The 18379-nt window shown below is 40.9% G+C and overlaps 2 long non-coding RNA genes across 2 annotated transcripts; both read right to left on the bottom strand.

Moving 5' to 3' along the window:
* Nucleotides 1-1081: 1081 nt before the first annotated feature.
* Nucleotides 1082-6201, bottom strand: LOC144221089 (uncharacterized). Its single transcript, XR_013331957.1, has 3 exons — nt 6041-6201; nt 4541-4699; nt 1082-1344 (listed from the first exon to the last, which is right to left on the bottom strand). It is a non-coding gene; the product is annotated as an uncharacterized LOC144221089 (long non-coding RNA).
* A 5336-nt stretch (nt 6202-11537) lies between these two features.
* On the bottom strand, nt 11538-15844 carry LOC144221084 (uncharacterized). The gene is made up of 4 exons (XR_013331955.1): nt 15634-15844; nt 14671-14863; nt 13313-13381; nt 11538-12966 (listed from the first exon to the last, which is right to left on the bottom strand). It is a non-coding gene; the product is annotated as an uncharacterized LOC144221084 (long non-coding RNA).
* Between the last annotated feature and the right edge of the window lie 2535 nt (nt 15845-18379).

Raw genomic sequence — 18379 nt, 5'->3', positions numbered from 1 at the left:
CAAAATTTAAATGAAAAACGAAACATGGCAAGGAGAAAAAATTAACAGAGATAGATAGTCAAGGGACTCCAGATACATCTTTGAGTGAAAATAGAAAATATATGGAAAGTCAATAATGAAGTGAAACAGAAAAGCAGGCTCCTATGTTTAAGCTGCATAGCAAGTGAATTTCCACCAGCTGTGGCCTACTGGTTTGAATAAACAGAACAGAGATCATGAAAGAAGTGTGCCATAGCATGAGGGAGTAGCAGGAAAGTATTCAGAACAAAAATGGGCATCATAATTGGATTTCACAATGATCTTTGAGTGCATTTCGAACCAGACAGTGTGTATTAATGGCCGAGAGCATAGCTTTGGAGCTGGATTTCCTGGTGAGAGAGGGCAAGGTACTCTCTGTCCCTTTGCTTCCTTATCTGCCTTCTTACCTTATTGGAAATAACGGTGCCTCCGTCATGGAGTTCTTGTGTGGTTAAAGGATCTAATGCATGCAGCATACTTAGGATGGCTCTTGTTAATCTAGCATCCTTCATGTTGGCACCAAGGTAGATTGAGACATTGAAAAATCTAAATAGGTATTAAGCTTCAGAACAAGTGTGCTCAGCCTGTTGACTTATTCCCTCTGAAAAGGGACGTACAGGGGCACCTAGGTGGCCCAGTCTGTTAAGCATCCAACTTTGGCTTAGGTCATGATCTCATGGCTTGTGAGTTTGAGCCCTATGTCAGGCTCTGTGCTCACAGTCTGGAACCTGGAGCCTGCTTCGGATCCTGTGTGTGTGTGTGTGTGTGCGCGCGCGCGCCTCTTTCCTGCTCATGTTCTCTCTCTCTTTCAAAAGTAAACAAATATTTAAAAAAACAACAACCCAAGGAAACACTTTAAGTCATAAGTCATTGGCTCTAGAACTACTGGACCAGAACAAAATCAAAATATCAAGATGTTTTCCAAACAAAAAGTGGAACAGTTTCTTTAGGTAGGTTCAGTCCCTGGAAGAGAGATCACAAAAATGAGACAAATAACTATGCACACAAAGTCAAATGATGAATTTGTTATTAAAGACAAACTTTGAGTCTAGTTTTATTGTTCATCTTTTCCACATTTGGAGGTGTTGTGCTCAGCTTCCGTGATGTGGTTTTTCCATTCAGCCCTTGCCATAGCCATGCTTATTTGGGAATGTATTTACCCTTTGCTCACAGTGGATTTGGTGGCAGTGGGTCACAGGCGGTGCTGCAGAGTATCTGTGTTCCAAGGAAATGGTTCTGACTTGAAGGCCAAAGCAGTTCTCAGAAACCGTTTAAAGACCTTATATGGAGGTGAGGCCAGACTTGTCAAGCAGACATCAGTGGTCTCTGGTAACAAGAAACAAAGGAAGCAGCCAAATCTAACACCTACCCGGAGAGCACAGATCTCGACCTGCTATGAGTATAAGTGAGGGGAACAGACAAGAACTAAAGGGAAACAAAACAAGTATCCAAAGTTCTAGGAATCTCTCAAGAACCAGGCAGTCCAGAACAGAACCGGCACATATGAAGACGTCCATAGATGAATGAACCAATTAATGACTGAGTAAATGAATGAAAGAAGGGATCGTCGAAAAGCAAGCAGTAGGACAGATAGAGATGTGGGTGGGGAGATGGGTCCTTGGTAACACATGAAAGTGGCAAGGAGCCTCCTTTAAGATCAGAGGGGTGATCAAGGATGACTCGCCAGGGAAATGCCAGTGTTTGTACACAGTGCATCATGCTAGCTTCAGTAAGGAGTAATGAGGGGAAAAAACAAAATTGTCACCGATAACCTACATTTCCTAAACCTAAAGGGCTCCTTTCCTTTGCCAAGTGCCCTTTCCTTCACAGGTCTCTAAGCAGCCCTTTGCAACGCCACCTCCCGTGGTTCCCGCTAGGTCTCGTGGGAGCTGCACGACACTACTACACTGTTTGTTATTCTCCAGGGGCAAAATTCTCTGGGGTCTACCTTATTCCTTTCCATTCTTGGCCTTGTTTAGGACAAAGGAGGGAGAGAAGGAAAAGGAGGAAAAACAATAGTATTTTTTTTTTTTTACAGATTTAAGTAGAGCTTTATTGAGAGAACGAAACCAAGACTGTATAAAAGAGAGAATGCTGTTCCTTCATATCTCAGTCTTTGTCAGTATTCCTTACCCAGGATTTCCTAAGAATGAGGGTAGGGGATTGATGGTACTGCAGGATCTCTCCTTAGGACTGAGCCCCTCATTTCCCCAGCTGCTTCAGCTGCTGATGATTTTGATAGAAATTGCCTTTGGCCACAGGGCCGCACCCCCTACAATTGTCTGCCTCAGAGTCTGTTCCCAGAGAGCACCATCTAAGACATGGCATACAATGTTTAGGGACACAAGTCATAGAAATTCCAATAGGAGATAAAATAGACCTGCCATCTATGCTGCTTCGACCAGCCATTGAACAGATAGTGATGATGTCTGGGGATGGTTAGCCTTAAGGAAGGCTTCTAAGTAGCAGAATTACATTTGGAAAAAAATTGAGCTTCCTTCCCCATGAGAAAGATAACAAAAGAAAGGAAGCTATCACAACAAGAGCACAACTGCTACCTAGAAATAGTTTATGATTTCTCACATTGCTATGTAATTGGGATGTTCTCTCATTAAATATACAATAACATATAATCCCTTATTGAATCCAAACAATTTCAGTAATGTTGTAACCCTCAAAAACTCAGCTTGAGTAGTTTATGTAAAGCAGCAGATAGATGGATTTAGCAACTGGCTTGGGGTTTGGTAAAACTGTGCGGTGGTATTCGGATGATTGTGTCCAGGAATAATTGTTTCATTCATATTGAATACCAGGAAGGCCTTAGGAATTAAATAATTTATACTGAATTAAGTTAAATAATCTAGCCAACAAACCTAATGAATCATGAACTGCATTCTGATTGGTGGAAGGGAGACATTAGCCCCCAGAGAGCAGCTGTTTTCTCTACATAACCATCCAGGCATGCTACAGATAAATTTGCAAGTTGGCCAATATAGTTGCAAAAGATGAACTGACTGTACAAGATAGATACTGAATTCCCCAGAGTCTGAGCTGACCAGTGCTGACTTGGTGGTGAATACTAAAAAATTATTACAGAAACAATTTAAAGTTAACCCTCAAATTTATGAAATCAGTTCAAGTTATGCAGCTGGAGAAATTAACCGTGCTGTTCATTGTAAGATGGCTAATTACTTTTAGGGAAAAGTGTGCCTTTAAAGAAGTCTACTTAAAGCAGAAATGTTAGATCGGCTTCTGTCAAAATATTGAGCACCCATAATGGTAAAAGGAACAGTCCAGAATGACAGTAGGACAATTTCTATGAAATATATATGATTACCTTTTGTTTGCTGTAGCCATTTTGAATAGTAAACACAGAATACTATTTATCTCTGAGGATCTTGAATAACATCCCATAAAAGCTAAAGAATGAATGAAGAAGACAACTAGATGTTTGACATGTGTTCAATAAATACAGTTAATTTAGGAATTTACATGAGCTCTGTCTGCATGACGCCTAGGTGGGAATGTCATTATAAGTTGGACCTTACAGAGTGTATCCTCCTGAAGCTTTTGATTTCTCCAGGGAGGCTGCTTTCTTTAAGGAAAATGGCCACAGTATCAAAAGTCCTGCTGGATCTGTAGCTAAGAGGCCTAGGAGGATGGTTTCCTTGACAGCCATCACTAGAACCCATACAGAAGAGCTGTCTCTTCGGTTGCATTCTTTGTTTTTTCTAGATAGTTGAAGTCATGATTAAAACAACCAAACGTAAGATTTGCTAATTACCACATTTATTAAAGGAACCCCATAACTTGAACAAAATTTTAAGACATCAGAAGACCTGTCTGTCTTTCCCTCTAAGTGACTAGAAGTCACTAGATTTTCTAACACTGGTTAGAACATAACTTTGTAAGTTTTTTAGTTTTATGGTTTTTCCCAACCATTCTCACAGACTATATACACTTCAGGTGTTTAGGTCATCTCTTTTTACCTGTTGGTTATTTTTCTTTCCTTTATTTAACAGAAGGCTTTATTTACTACTCTACCACATATCCATAGAAAGGGTCTAATCAGCTTTCTAGATGTCTGGCCCAAACCTCTTGCTGTTTCATCTTTAAAAGTGTCTACATCTGGGGGGCGCCTGGATGGCTCAGTCATTTAACTGTCTGACTCCAGCTCAGGTCATGATCTCGCTGTTAGTGGGTTCGAGCCCCATGTCGGGCTCTGTGCTGACAGCTCCAAACCTGGAGCCTGCTTCAGATTCCGTGTCTCCCTCTCTCTCTGCCTCTTCCCCGCTCACACTCTGTGTCTCTCTCTCAAAAATAAATAAAACATAAAAAAGAAAAATTTTTTAAAAAGTGTCTACATCTGGGTTTTCAGCACGCATTCTTCTCATCTCATAGAATGGATGCATGTACCAGAAGCTGGGTATGACAGATAGATTTCCACAGGGAAATAATACTGAGGGTGTTTCTGAAAATCACACTGAAGAAATCAGAAAAGAGGGGCATATGGGTGACTCACTGGGTTAAGCGTCCAACTCTTGGTTTTGGCTCTGGTCATGTTGTCATGTTTTGTGAGTTCTAGGCCCACGGCAGACTCCAAACATCTGTGTGGAGCCTGCTTGGAATTCTTCCTCTCTGTCCCTCCTCCGCTCGTGATTTCTCTCTCAAAATAAATAAACTTAAAAAAAAAGAAATCAGAAAAGCATTTAACATTATTTACTTCGAAATGCTTTTTAATAAGTATTATAACATTACAAACTAAGATACTGCGTAGTACAGAACCAGAAACTGTTGTAACCGTGTTAGGAGGGCAGAGAGAGAGAAAACAAAACAACCAACCAAACAAAAACTTGATCTGACAGGAATGCAACAAGAAGAAAATATTTAGTAATAGTTGCCTTTTACAGCTCTCTCCTTGGTTTCTCATCCACACATTCTGGCATCTTTTTAAACGATGTTAGAAGGGGTGATGACCTTGTTGTTTGATACTAGTAATGGTTGTACAGTGGTTATGACAATCAGAAAGCAATGTTTATGTTCAGGTGGACCCCCCACGACTCACTAAGTATTTGACTTTGGGCAAGTTTTCTCAAGGCCTTTCATTCACCTGTCTTCATGATACCAACACGATGTGAGTTGCCTTATTTAATTATTGCTTTGCTTTATAATCCCTCTTGACTAAAATCCTTGATGGCAGAAATTGTGTCTTTTCTGTCTCCAACTCTCTTCCAAACACCTAGAATGCACATAGTAGTCATTAAAATATTTCATGAAGGAAGGAAGAAGTTAATAAACTTCCTTAAGCCTCAGCATCTTCATCTGTGAAAGGGGAGTAATACCACCTCCTACCTTAGAAGGATGAGCTAGCATACATAAATGAGATAACATACAGAGCAAAGGACAGTACATGACTATTATTAAGCAAATGGACAACATTTTCTTTCCTATCTTTCTCCCCATTGCGAACCAGGTTAGCCTCAGGGTATGTTTATAGTGGTGATCCTCAACCATCATAATCCTTCTTATAATAAATATTTTATAACGTCCTTTGTACTGTCCTAAACTGAAAGTCACAAATACACAAAACTACGTGTCAATATAATTTAAAAAATCTTGTTATATAAGGAAAAAATTTTAAAGTAATGTGTGAAAACTCCTCTGTTTTAACATTTAAATGTTTAGATTTGACTGTACTGAAAGACCAAAAAGCCCACAAATTTCCAATATGCTCCCTGAAGTCAGTAGCATGACCAAGGATAACTGCCAATCTGTCCTTTCCTGATGAAAAGTCACTGAAATAAAAACTAAACAAGGTGGAAGAAAGGACATGAGAACTGGAAAATGATATCAGAAAAAAAAATAAGATCCCCTAGGAAGGTGTCCCTGTCTACAGCTGGGCAAGTTATACTGAAGCCCAGGGAACAGCAGGAGAGCCCCTTAGTTTTCACATGCTGCCTGGGAAGTCTACACAATTATCTCTTGTCAAACCTAACACTACAAAATGCACTTGTGTACTCACCAGCACACAAAATGTTAGAGATACAAGGAAACCTACAGATCACTGGGTTCAACCTCTTTGTTTTAGCAGTGAGGAAACAGAGTCCAATGAGCATTAGTGAGAAGCCTTTCTTCCTGTTCACCAGATCACATCTCAGTATAATGAATGATGAATCCACTTGAATCAGGGATACAGTATGTCTTGCGTCAAGCTGCTGTAACAGAATGCCATGGATTGCATGGCATATAAACAATGTCTGGAGGCTTGAAGTCTGATATTATGATGTCAGATTACCATGACGAGGTTCTGTGAAGAACCCTCTTCTAAGTGTATCCTCCAATGGCAGAACAGGTGTCTTCTGTAGGGGCATTAATCCTGTTCGTGAGGGTTCCTGCCTAGGACCAGTGGTTAACAGCTGGAACCTAAAGAATATTGAAGGTTTGATCACCTCTTTGTTCATGTCTTACAGCAAACTGGAAACTTCTCTGACCACACACTTCTGTTAGTCTTCATGGAAGATGCTAAAGAAAACTACCTTCTCTTTAGTCTCGAGTAAACTGATTGAGTGTTTTCCCTGTGATTTGTGGCAGGTGGATCTCATTTTTCCAAGTTTGGTGTCAGTTTTTAAAATATCTTAGATAGGCCCTCTCAGTTACTGTATGCTGATGAATGTGCTGAATTTTCCCCTAAAACATCAGGTCAGTTAATTTGCCCCGCCTGCATCTGGGGTTTCCCCAGTATTGTAGTACCAGCGTCCGTGTTAGATCAGACAGAATGGAGATTGAATTACAGCTTCTCCATTTATTACTTGGATGACTATGGGAGAATATTTATCTCTGTAAGCCTCGGTTTTTTTTTTTCATCTTAAATGGGAGTTGTGATTTCTACTTATATGGTTATCAGAAAGATTTAAGTGATTTATTCATACTTAATAAATGTTTGCGAACATTTAAGGCTCTTCAAGCCTTTATCAATGAATATTTTTTAAGGCTTTATTGTCGGTTATATAGATATCTGAGGTTGGGAGCAAAGGGGTATGTTTGTGTAATGTGGTCATTTAGTGGTATTCCCCCTTCCTAACAGCTCTTGGTTTCCCTTTTGTAGGATTGCTTCCTTGATATTTCCACTTAGAATCTAGAATCTAAAGAGCCTAGATCCTGCCTCTCCCTGGCCCAGGCAGCTAGAGCCTGGGATGGTGACTTTTAACATGACCAAGCAGATATCCTCCTGGAAAAGATGAATTTTGAGCATGGGTGAAAGAAATGATTGAACTTATCTATTTCTTGTGGTAACACAATTCCTCCTGCTGCAACTAAAATTATGGGCTTCTCATTTATATCCTAGGAAAAGGTTTGAACCCGCACCATCAAAAACAAACAAATAAAAAATGTGTTTCCGGTTGGCTCCATTTCTGGGGCCTGAGAATGACCTGAAAGCAGTCCCCAGCTGTTGTTAGCCAGGTGTCTGCCCTGTTGTTCCCGGTCAATTCTACATGTCTGAAGCCAAAGCCAGAGGTCTTGCTTCAAGTCTGGGAAGCCTGTCTCCTGATTCCAACCCTCTGAGTTCTGCCATTTGCCATAGACCAGGTTGTAGTAGTGTCAGTCACTGTGGAGCCAAGATGACCTTTAAAGAACCAAAAATATATAGGTAATGGAAGTCAAAGGGCCAGGAACCACACTTGACCATTTTACCTCTGGTCATTTCTCCTCACTGCCTTTGTTTCTGTACAATGACACACAATGGCCTGGAGTACATGGAGTAGAATGGGAACCCAGACTAACAAGAAAAGTAGAGTAGGAAGTCCAGAATATTCCCCTCTGTCAGCGAGTGTGTGGCTTGTTCGCTTCAGCTTGTTTATTTTTTTATCATGTGCATGGGTATTTGAGGAATGCCTTCCACAGGAATGTAGTCCAATAAAGCATATAGTTAACAAAAATGACTGTAGTTCAATACACCCACAAATCTATATGGCAGAAATACTCAAGAATCCTCCCATCTCTGAAAAAAATTGCTCTTACAAAGTCTCCTCAAGAACAAAGTAAGTTTTCTGTACTTTCAGTGTGTTCTCCTTGAGTCTCTAGAGGGACCTCAGGAAGCCAGGCATGGATGTCTTTAAAATGTCATTAATATCTGGTGCTTGGGATGAGTAAGCAGTGGGTCCAAAAATCATTTGAGGGACTGTGTATTCTAAATGTTAATATTACTTGGGAAGATTACTTTGTGTAGGTCATAGAAAAGGGAACAAATCACAGTTTGCCTTTTGGAGAAAGGAGGATTAAAGAAGATATGTCTTGTATATCTGTAATTAATGGGGTTTACAAATGACTCAATCTGCTTCCCACCTGAGTCCAGGGCTTGGGGAGCAAAGTGATGAATGGCCAAAGAGATGATTTTAGCCAAAGGTAACTGTGCAGCACAACACAGAGGCCTATTATTACTTTTTTTGTAATCTGCAAAGAATTTAACATGTTTCTGGCCTTCAGTATGATTTCTTGGTGGATGGAAGAAGGAGGCCCTGAGCAATGAGCATATCCATTACTTTCTTATTAAAACTCTAGGCATCATTCCCTGGTGATGAAGTGCCTCTGCCATGATTAAGACTCCAGAATTATTAAACCACCCTGAGTCTCAAAGATGATTTAGAAATGTGCCTATGGAGAGTTGTCCTAATCAGGTGCTTTACAGAGGAAGAGCCATGCAGCCATATACCCACGTACCCAGCCTTGACCTCTTTGGAACAAGGATCATTGGCTCAGTAAATAAATGCTTTCCCTTTCTTACCAATTTGCTTTTCCTGAATGCTTTCCTTATATTTTTAACTTAGTTCCCACTTTTCATGAATGACAACCCCTCCCCGCCACATTCAGTGTGAAGACATGGTTCTGTAAGGCACTCATTGTGATCACCATTACCAAAAAGCACAACGACAATATTTCTTCTGGAGTCTTCCATTGTAGACATAATGTATGCACTTCCTACTCTCTGACTGCTCCCTTCTTCCCCACCTACCAGGTGCCTTTTCCATCTTCCAGCTCACCCATCACAGTTGTAGAGCTTACACCACAATTTTGCTTGGAACAGTTTTAACATTGACATTCTTATAACTATAAAACTTTTGGGCCTTGATTTCATTTCTTGCATAACTCCCTGACTTAAAGGAAGTTAATAACTCTGTGTGTGTGTTCATTTATTTCATATAAACACCACTGAATCAATCCCAAATTCTCCCCAGGAGTCTAAATCTGTCCCAGAATGTTCAAACAGAGGTAGCGCACAGTCTTTCAGTTTCACCGTCTTGCAGCCATCGCTCCTGGCACCTCCTGACCTGCTCTATTCCCCATTGTTGCCCTCTACGCCTGGTGCCTAACTTCCCCCCTGCAGTTTCCCCCCATGGCAACCATGGAGATTTCCTTTGCGTCCATTTTATGTTGATCTTCTGGTTGTCAGATCCCATCTCTGCTTTCTTGGCCACTCCCTCATTTTACTGTAATATCATGTTGAATGACTCCCTAGAAATTTGATACATAAGAGGAAAATTGAGGCCATGCAAAAACGTCTTTATTCTGCTTTCATCCTTGATCAGTGATTCTTCTGTGTAAATAATTCTAGGTTTGAAATCATTTCCCTCCAAATTTTGAAGGTATTTTTAAATTTTCTGTTAGTTCTAGTGTAACGATTAAGAATTGTGATACCAGTCTGATTGTTTCTTCACACCTCCTCCCACTCATCTCCCTTCTGGTAACCGTCTGTTCTCATTTTTGAAGAGTCTATGTTTTTGTTTGTTTGTTTGTTTGTTAATTAATTTCTTAAATTCCACATATGAATGGAATCATATGTTATTTGTCTTTTCTTAATTAACATTTCATTTAGCATTGTACTGTCTCATTCCATCCATGGTGTTGCAAATGGCAAGATCGAATTCTTTTTTATGACTAAGTAATATTCCATATGTTATACGGAATTATATATATAATATGTATAACGGATCTCTTTATTTTGGTATAGCCCTGGTAGTTTAATTTACACACACACACACACACACACACACGTGCATACCACATCTATTTTATCCATTCATCTATTAGTAGACACCTGAGTTGCTTCCATATCTTGGCTATTGTAAATAATGCAGCAGTAAACGTAAGAGTGAATGTATCTTTTCAAATTAGCATTTTCATTTTCTTTGGGTAAATAATAGTGTAATTACTGGATCACATGGTATTTTTAATTTTAATTTTTTGAGAAATGCCCCTACTGTTTTCCACAGTGGCTGCACCAGTTTGCATTCCCACCAACATTACTCTAGCACACCCCTTTTTTCCATATCCTCACTAATGCTTCTTATTTACCACGTCTTTTTTATCCAAGTGTGAACACTTGGATAAAAGATTTTCTGAGTGAGCCAGCAAGCCCCTGCTAGCCCTTACCATAAATTAGATTAATATTGTTTTGAGGGGAATGGCCCAGCAAGATGACACCCAACTTCAGACTCTATATAATAAAGCAAAGAGCAGTCATTATTCTAAATACTTTCAATGCTGAGTAAAATCGAAGGATTTCTTAATCAGGATCACCATTATTTTAAAAATGTCCTATCTCTTTATCACTGGGAAATTAACTTGAACTTAAAATCATATGCCTCGGTACAAAGTTTGTATAAACTTAATGGGTGTGCTTAAATGTCATAATTATGTTGTCTAACCTGCCTTAATTATCTAGCTAATGACCTTACCAATCCACTGATAAGGACTTTTCCTGAAGTCCCCAGGGCCTGTCTCTGCTAGGCCTACTCTGGTTTCTCTAATCTAAAGAGGTTCAAATGAAATTGTTTTTTCAACAATATGTCTCACACAGTTGAGTCATTCAACAAATGTCACAAGAAAGAATGTCTTGTGAGTCAAGACTGCAGAGGCGGTTGGGTGGTCACCACCAGGTAGGACTTTGCAAGCCAAAGAAAGGATGTTGGTCCTAATCCAAGAGGCGAAGTGTTTTCACGGGAGGTGGTGCCACATTACATATTATACCTTGCAAAGGCCCCTCTGGCTCACAGAGGGGAACGGATGGAAGAGCAAGCAAAGAGGGACTGGGTAGTGAGTGAGTGTTGTGGTTCAGGCAAGAGGTGATAGACGATGATGGGAGATGTGACCAGCATGACTGCACTGATGCAGGAGACGTAGTGCAAGATGCGTATAACACATCTACATTTTGTGTTATAATATTGGATGGGTGATGGCGCCATTGCTGGGGCATTCACGTGGAAATTTTGACTGCCATTTTGATGGAAGCGTGTAGAACTCCGAAAGTTATGTGTGGGCCATAGATAGACATCTGAGAAACTTGATATCATGGCAAGAAAAGACATCTGAGAAACTTGATATCATGGGTTAACCCACCGTGTCTCTAGACCTAATGAATACCTGCATCGGAATCCCTTGGAGCTGTCTGGTTAAAATGCAGAGTTTTAGAGCCATCTCAGAACTACAGAATCAGAGTCGGTGGGAGTAGAGCTCAAGGAATTTTTATTTTTTTTAACAAACGCTCCAACTGATTTCATAAGCACTCCGTATTTGAGATCCATTGTCCTAGAGACAGAGACACCCCTGAGGAGCTCTAGCAGTTACTGTCTCAGTGGAAGAGGCTGGACCTCCATGCATTTTATTCTCCTTACTTACTTAAAAAAATTAAAAATACAGCTCAGGTTTCCCTTTAGAGCTGACTTTCTATCTAGATTAATCTCGCAATTCACATAAAATTAACACTCCTGCTCCCCGAGGTCCACATGCAAGAAACTCAGCTCTGACTCACATAACTTGTGCTGATCACCCAGCTTGAGCCCTTGTCCTTTGTTTCATAGGTCCCGTTTCCTCCCTCTCCCAGGCCCTGACCTTTTGACTCATCCCTTTCCCTAGAAAGACAGCCTTTCCAGTGAGCAAAATGTCACATTACCTTTGCTGAACAGGACATTTCAAATACAATATTAGCAATAACAATTACCTCTAAGCCACTAATCCCTCTGAAGCTACTTTAAACCACCAAAGGACTTAAGGCAATTCCCTGAAAATATCTCCGGCTTAATAGATTATGGTGCCGGGCGATGAAATATATTGGCTCACGTAGCCTTAACTTGCATTATGTGGCATTTTTACCTATAAAAGAAAAGTCATGACACAAACTGCTTCAACTATTACTTGATGTAAAAAAACCAGATCCTGCAAATCATCATCATCATCATCATCATCATCATCATCCTGTAGCGCACATCACATGGCATCAATATTTCCTTAACCAGAGTCTTACTGCAAAGAGAAGCCACCAGAAAACAAAATAACTATTCAGGTACTCATTTCCCCAGGCGGGTTGGCAACTTGCTGTGGCCAGCATATACAAGAGCATTCTAGAAGAACGCTTTCCTCGGCAGTGCGCTAGGGGCATGGATTAGAGGGTTGATGTTAACTGTGAGCTCTCATCCTTCAGGCTGGCTTCCTTTGCCACAGCTGAATTTCTGGAAACATACCTGTACTACATACAGAAACATGCTTTCTGGAAAAAAATGTGTGGGAGACCCTACTTTTAAAATACCTTGGAGGTGTTTGTTTGTTTGTTTGTTTGTTGTTTAGAGATGAGTAAACCAATGTCGATTAAGTGAAGACATTTCCCCTCTGTTCTCTAGTCTAGACAGTCAGTGCCCAGGTCAGTACTCTTGCCCAGTCCTCCTAGGCGCCTTCTCCACTATGCTGCCCACTGTCCTAGGGAGATGTCCCTGATCCATTAAGTCAGGCACAAAATAGTGACGACTGATGAGCTCAGGCTTTGAAAACAAAGGCCAAAGGCTCTGCAAGTCCATTTCCAATTCTTGCAGAGGTGGTGCTTCCACAAGCTCTTGACGGTGGCTCACCTGATGTTCATTTTCTTTCTTCTTTTTTTTTTTTTAATATTTTTATTTATTTCTAGGAGAGAGAGAGAGACAGACACCGTGAGCAGGGGAGGGTCAGAGAGAGAGAGACACAGACTCCGAAATAGGCTCCAGGCTCTGAGCTGGCAGTCAGCACAGAGCCCGACGCGGGGCTCGAACCCACGAACCGCGAGATCATGACCTAAGCGAAAGTCGGACGCTTAACCGACTAAGCCACCCAGGCGCCCCTGATGTTCATTTTCTTAAGAGCACAGTATAGAAATAAGTATCTCTTGCCCTCCCTTCTCCAAGGAGAAACTGAAGTCAGCCCTTTGTGTCTTCATCACTCCCCCCATGTGGTATGAGACAGGGTAGATGGTTTAGCTACATTATGTCCTTACATGACAGATGGGCAGCATACATCTTTCCTTGTGTAAAAATGTCACTGCAGCTACAGATATAGTTGGAGGCTGAAAATGGAAAGTGATACAGATTAGCTTTAACCTAACAGGACAGGCAGGAACTCGAATAAAATACACAGACCCACCTTCTAGGATCAGTCGGTCTCCAATCCTCACTAGCAATTGACAGACAATAGGGGAAAATCAGAGCATCAAGAATCTGGAGTATTTCCAGGTGGTGGAAATGTAATTCACCATGATTTTTATCTGTCCTGAGGAAATGGGCTTGAATTCGAAAGGGAGTGCAACTTTTGTATCTGCCTGTGTGAAATGGATTGGAAAGACTACAAACAGTTAAAAAATTTGGTTCATAATAAACCAAAGGATATTCTTTGTCCCTTACTGATTGTCTAATGAAATTTAAAAATATAAATAGAGGCCCTAGAAATTTCTTTTCTCCACGCATGTAAAAATATAAGCATCAATGTTTCATATCCTCAGTGATATATTTTGAGTGGTAATAAAAGCGACGCATCAGTTTTATTCTAACACCAATAATTAAGGAAATAGAAAAGAAATATGTCAGAGAACCTAGCATTCTCTGGGAAAGTTTAACACCAGGTTCTGGATGGAGAAAAAAGGTGAGAGGTGTGAGGCCAGCACCCTTTTTTTTCTACTTTCCTTTCTAAACTGTCTTTTGGCCATTTTCATTGTTATTTATGAACAATAATAATTCACATTGATGATAACATAGTTCGGCACTCACATCCTAAAGACAAAGTTTACTTACTTTATGGAGATAATTTCTAGGGAAACTCCACCTTGGGGTGATATTTAATGCTTTTGCAGAGTTACTTCATTATTTTCACTCACATTTTATTGCTTCTAAAAGTAACTTAAAATGTGAAAAGAAATATTAAATTATTTGCTTTCTTTATTTAAAAATGTTTTACGTTTTTTTTTTTAATACTTGAGAGGTTAAGAAAGAGAGAGTGCGTGCACGAACAGGGGAGGGGCAGAGAGACAGATTCTGAAGCAGGCTCCAGGCTCTGAGCTGTCAGCACAGAGCCCGACGCAGGGCTCAAACTCAGGAGCAGTCAGATCATGTCCTGAGCTGAAGTCGGACGCTTCCCGGATTGAGCCGCCCAGGTGCCCCTTAAATTATTTGCTTCTAAAGAGAAAGTTGAAATATGAATATATGTATTATTAAACATTTAAAACAATAATCCGCACTTTGAAAATGGGCGAAAGACATAAACAAAGAGGAAGAAGTATATGCGGTAATTAAACAACATGAAAATGTTTGACCTTATGTTTTGAAGCAAAAGGCTACTTGTAGGGTGTAGAACACATCTTACCTGAGCAGTTGCAACACAGCGTGGGTGATGCTGATGTGGGCCGGGGAGCAGCAGTATCCCCAACCACTGCTGGAGAGGGCTCGTGGGTGGCATTCCACCAAAGAGCCTGACTCCTGACTAGAGTAAGATGGAGAGACTGGAGACATACTTCAGACTTTCAGTGAATAGGACTGTGTGATGGACCGACTGAGGCCTGTGAAGAAGGAGAGGTACTTATGGAGTAAGAGTCTGCAGGGACTCTCAGATTTATGATTGGGATCCCAGCAAGGAAGGCAAGAAAGGGGATACAATTCCTCATTTCCAAAGCATGTCGAGTATCCCAGTCAAGAAACCCACACACAACAAAGACAGCTTTTAGGGTTCCACAGTAACTTTCCACTTGAAATTTGTATCTGTCTTTTTTACGCACTTCATACGTCTGTTGACAACTGATGTGAACTTTCCCAACCTCCAATATGTTTTATGTTGTGTTCTTCCCCCCCTTTTTTAAAATTGTTTTAAGTTTCTTTATTCTGAGAGAGAGACAGACAAAGTGAGCAGGGTGGGGGCAGAGAGAGAGAAAGACAGAATCCCAAGCAGGCTCCACGCTGTTGGCATGGAGCCCTACACAGAGGTCGAACTCAAAAACAGTGACCTGAGCCAAAACCAAGAGTCAGACACTCAACCGACTGAGGCACCCAGGCACCCCATCCCCTTCGAGGTTGTTTTGGCAAGTGGGCTTCAGATGACTGCAGTAAAGGCAGCTCTCCCTCCCTTGTATGAATCCAGCCCCTCCCTAAACACTTGTACATGACTGTGGCAGGTTTACCACATGCGTTTATTCATAGAGCCAAGTAGGAACAGGGATGTGGAAACAGAAAAAAAAAAAAAAATCCCCTTTGTTTTGCTCCCATCAAATGAAACCAGTGGCTTAACCTTCTAAAAAGCAGTTTCCTCCTCAGTCCAGTAGTTACCTCTACACACCTTGTGAGAGAGAGCAGTGCAGCGGGGAGCCATCCTCTCTGTGCTTCGTTCTCTTCCAGGGTCACAGATGACGTTTGCCAGAGAGGTAGAGGCAGGGGTTTCCAACCATTTGGTGTGTCATATCTGTGCACTGTAAATTGTCGCAGTGGTCTGCCAAACCTCGATCCAGGTTTGCAGATGCCTTTTGTGACAACTCTCCATCTGAGTAGACAATTCAGACAGTTAACTGCCTGATGGAGTGTTTTGCTGAGAGGATTGTGTTGCACGATGCGAACAGTATGGTCGTACAGTAGACTTAAGTGGGAAGGCAAGCAGAAAGGCACGTCAGCACCCAAGTGAAGACCATGTCCTGAAATATGTAAAATCTTGGTTCTGTGCTTGGAGGTATATATATAATCATCAGGCCACTTGTACAAGCAGTGACATTCTGCTCGGGAAAATTTTCATATTAAAAGTATAAAACTTTGGTACCTTCAGAGGCTTATGTAGTAGTAATGATGAAAGTGCCATCATTATCAGCTCAATCAGTTTTTCTTTCGGTCTTTAATCTCTTCAGCTGTGTTCCCCCAAATTCCAACATTTCCAAGAGTAACCTAAACAAAGAGATTGGGAATCAGTGCAGTAAGTCACCACCTCTGATTGAACTGCCTGATGCATTGAAGCCGCCCTCCCCCTAGGGCCAGTCTGACTCTGAGCCAGGTTTCTCCACAGTCCCCTGGGGAAAGTGGGGAGAGACGCTTCCCTGCTGCATGGGTGCCTGGAGCGCGGATTCCCTAGACGCTGCGTCATTGCCTTCAGGGAACAAGCGTCTTTCTTGAGTTGTACCTTGCCCTGGAGAGGAGAAGCAGGCTCTGGATGAAGCTCCAGTTCTGTCATCTGCTCACTTCCCCACCTTAGGGGGACACTGGGTCACACAGTGTCTTTTTCCTGCTTTGTCTTCTTTCATATTCTTGGGACCCATTGTCAGTCTTGTCTGCAGATAAATCCTCCTTTGCACCTTCAGAATGTGTCTCTTCCGCTTTACAATGTATTTTATGTATTTATCTTTTGATATATTTGAGCTTATGTGTGATAAACATTAAATGGGTGTCATTATAACACAGAGGCTCTGGGAATTGCAGTGGTCCCATCAGCTACTTGAATGTCATGACCAAATATTGAAAGGGCAGACGACAGTTAGGTTCTGTCTGGATTTTTTTGTGCAAGTATTTTATTTTATCCAGTTAATACATGCATATATATTTAAAAAATAAAATGCTCCCAAAAGGCTTATGACAAACAGCAATTTTCTACCCTATCCCATCCCACCTTGTGTTGAATTCCTCTAAAGAAAACTCCTTCACTCCCCGTGCTTGTCTCCTCTGCATTTCCAGAAATATGTGTACACTACTTTTATCCATGTTAGTTGTCATCTAGTAGTTTCTTCTCACAGTAGACAAGGGTTAACCCTCATCACTCACCACCTCTCCTCTCTCCCATCCTCCCAAAATAGCTACCTGCCGCTCTGGAATAAATCACTTACCAGTGTTGATGCAATTCTGCCTGAGTATATATTGTTAACTACACAGGCAAGTATATGATGACTGCATTTACCTTCCTGATCAAGTTTTTGTTCTCCTTGAAGATTCTTCGTCTCACTAGTTTCCTAGCACCATCTGGAAACTCCATATTATCATTACTGAATCCTGCTCCTGGACTGCTGCATCTTCCTGGTTCATTTGGAGTTAGTCACTCGTGAGAGCAGTGCTTTTCAGTAGAATTTTGTGTGATGACAGAAATTTCGTATCTCTACTGTCCAGTGTAGTAGCCACTAGCCACGGGTAACTATTGAGCCCTTGAAATGAAGCTAGTGTCACAGAAACACTGGAGTTTTCAGGGGGGTTTTGTTTGGTTTTTTAAAATATTTTAATTTATTTTTGAGAGAGAGAGAGAGAGCAGGTGAGGGGCAGAGAGGGAGGGATACACAGACTCTAAAGCAGGCTCCAGGCTCAGAGCTGTCAGCACAGAGCCTGACTTGGGGCTTGAACTTAGGAACTGTGAGATCATGCCCTGAGCAGAAGTTAGACACCCAAACGACTGAGCCACTCCGGTGCCCCTGTGATTTTCATTTTTAAAAATTTAATTGGTGTGTTTTAATTCATTTACATATAATTTAATTATTACTACAATCATTGGATTAAAATATTTTATCTTGGTATTTGTTTTATCCCATTGCTCTTTCCTCCTCTATTTCTCCTTTTCTTACCTCTTTTAGGTGTATGGGTTATGTTTTAGTACTGATTTATATAACTGTTTCTGATTTTATTTCCTTAATGGTTGATTTCGAAATTACAATATGTATCTTTAAGTCCTCCAAGTCTCCCTTCAAACAGTTCTTCATGAAAAGTACAGGAGTCTTAACAAGAGCATGGGTTTATTTTTCCCTTTGTGCCCTTTGTGCTAATGCAGTTCTTATACTTCATTCCTTCCCCACACCCCGTCCTCAGAAGGCATCTTAATTGTTTTTGCTTTAACTGTCAATAGTCTTTTAAAGCAATTTAAACTTTTATAAAAACAATATAATACCCATATACATACATACATATATACCTTTAAAGGCACTAAAAAATAAAAGCCTTTGTAAATATTCCTAAGTAATTCCTTTCTGGTGTGGGGTTCCATCTCTGAGCCCATTCTGTTTTCTAAGTCCTGTGTGTGTGTGGTGGAGGTGTAGATGGTGGACTCCTAGCTGTGGCATTTTTTGTAT

The sequence above is a fragment of the Crocuta crocuta genome, unplaced genomic scaffold (assembly GCF_008692635.1).
Source record: "Crocuta crocuta isolate KB4526 unplaced genomic scaffold, BGI_CrCroc_1.0 scaffold91-1, whole genome shotgun sequence".
NCBI lineage: Eukaryota > Metazoa > Chordata > Mammalia > Carnivora > Hyaenidae > Crocuta > Crocuta crocuta.
The sequence above is the reverse complement of the archived record's forward strand: the minus strand, read 5'-3'. Positions and strand labels throughout refer to the sequence as shown.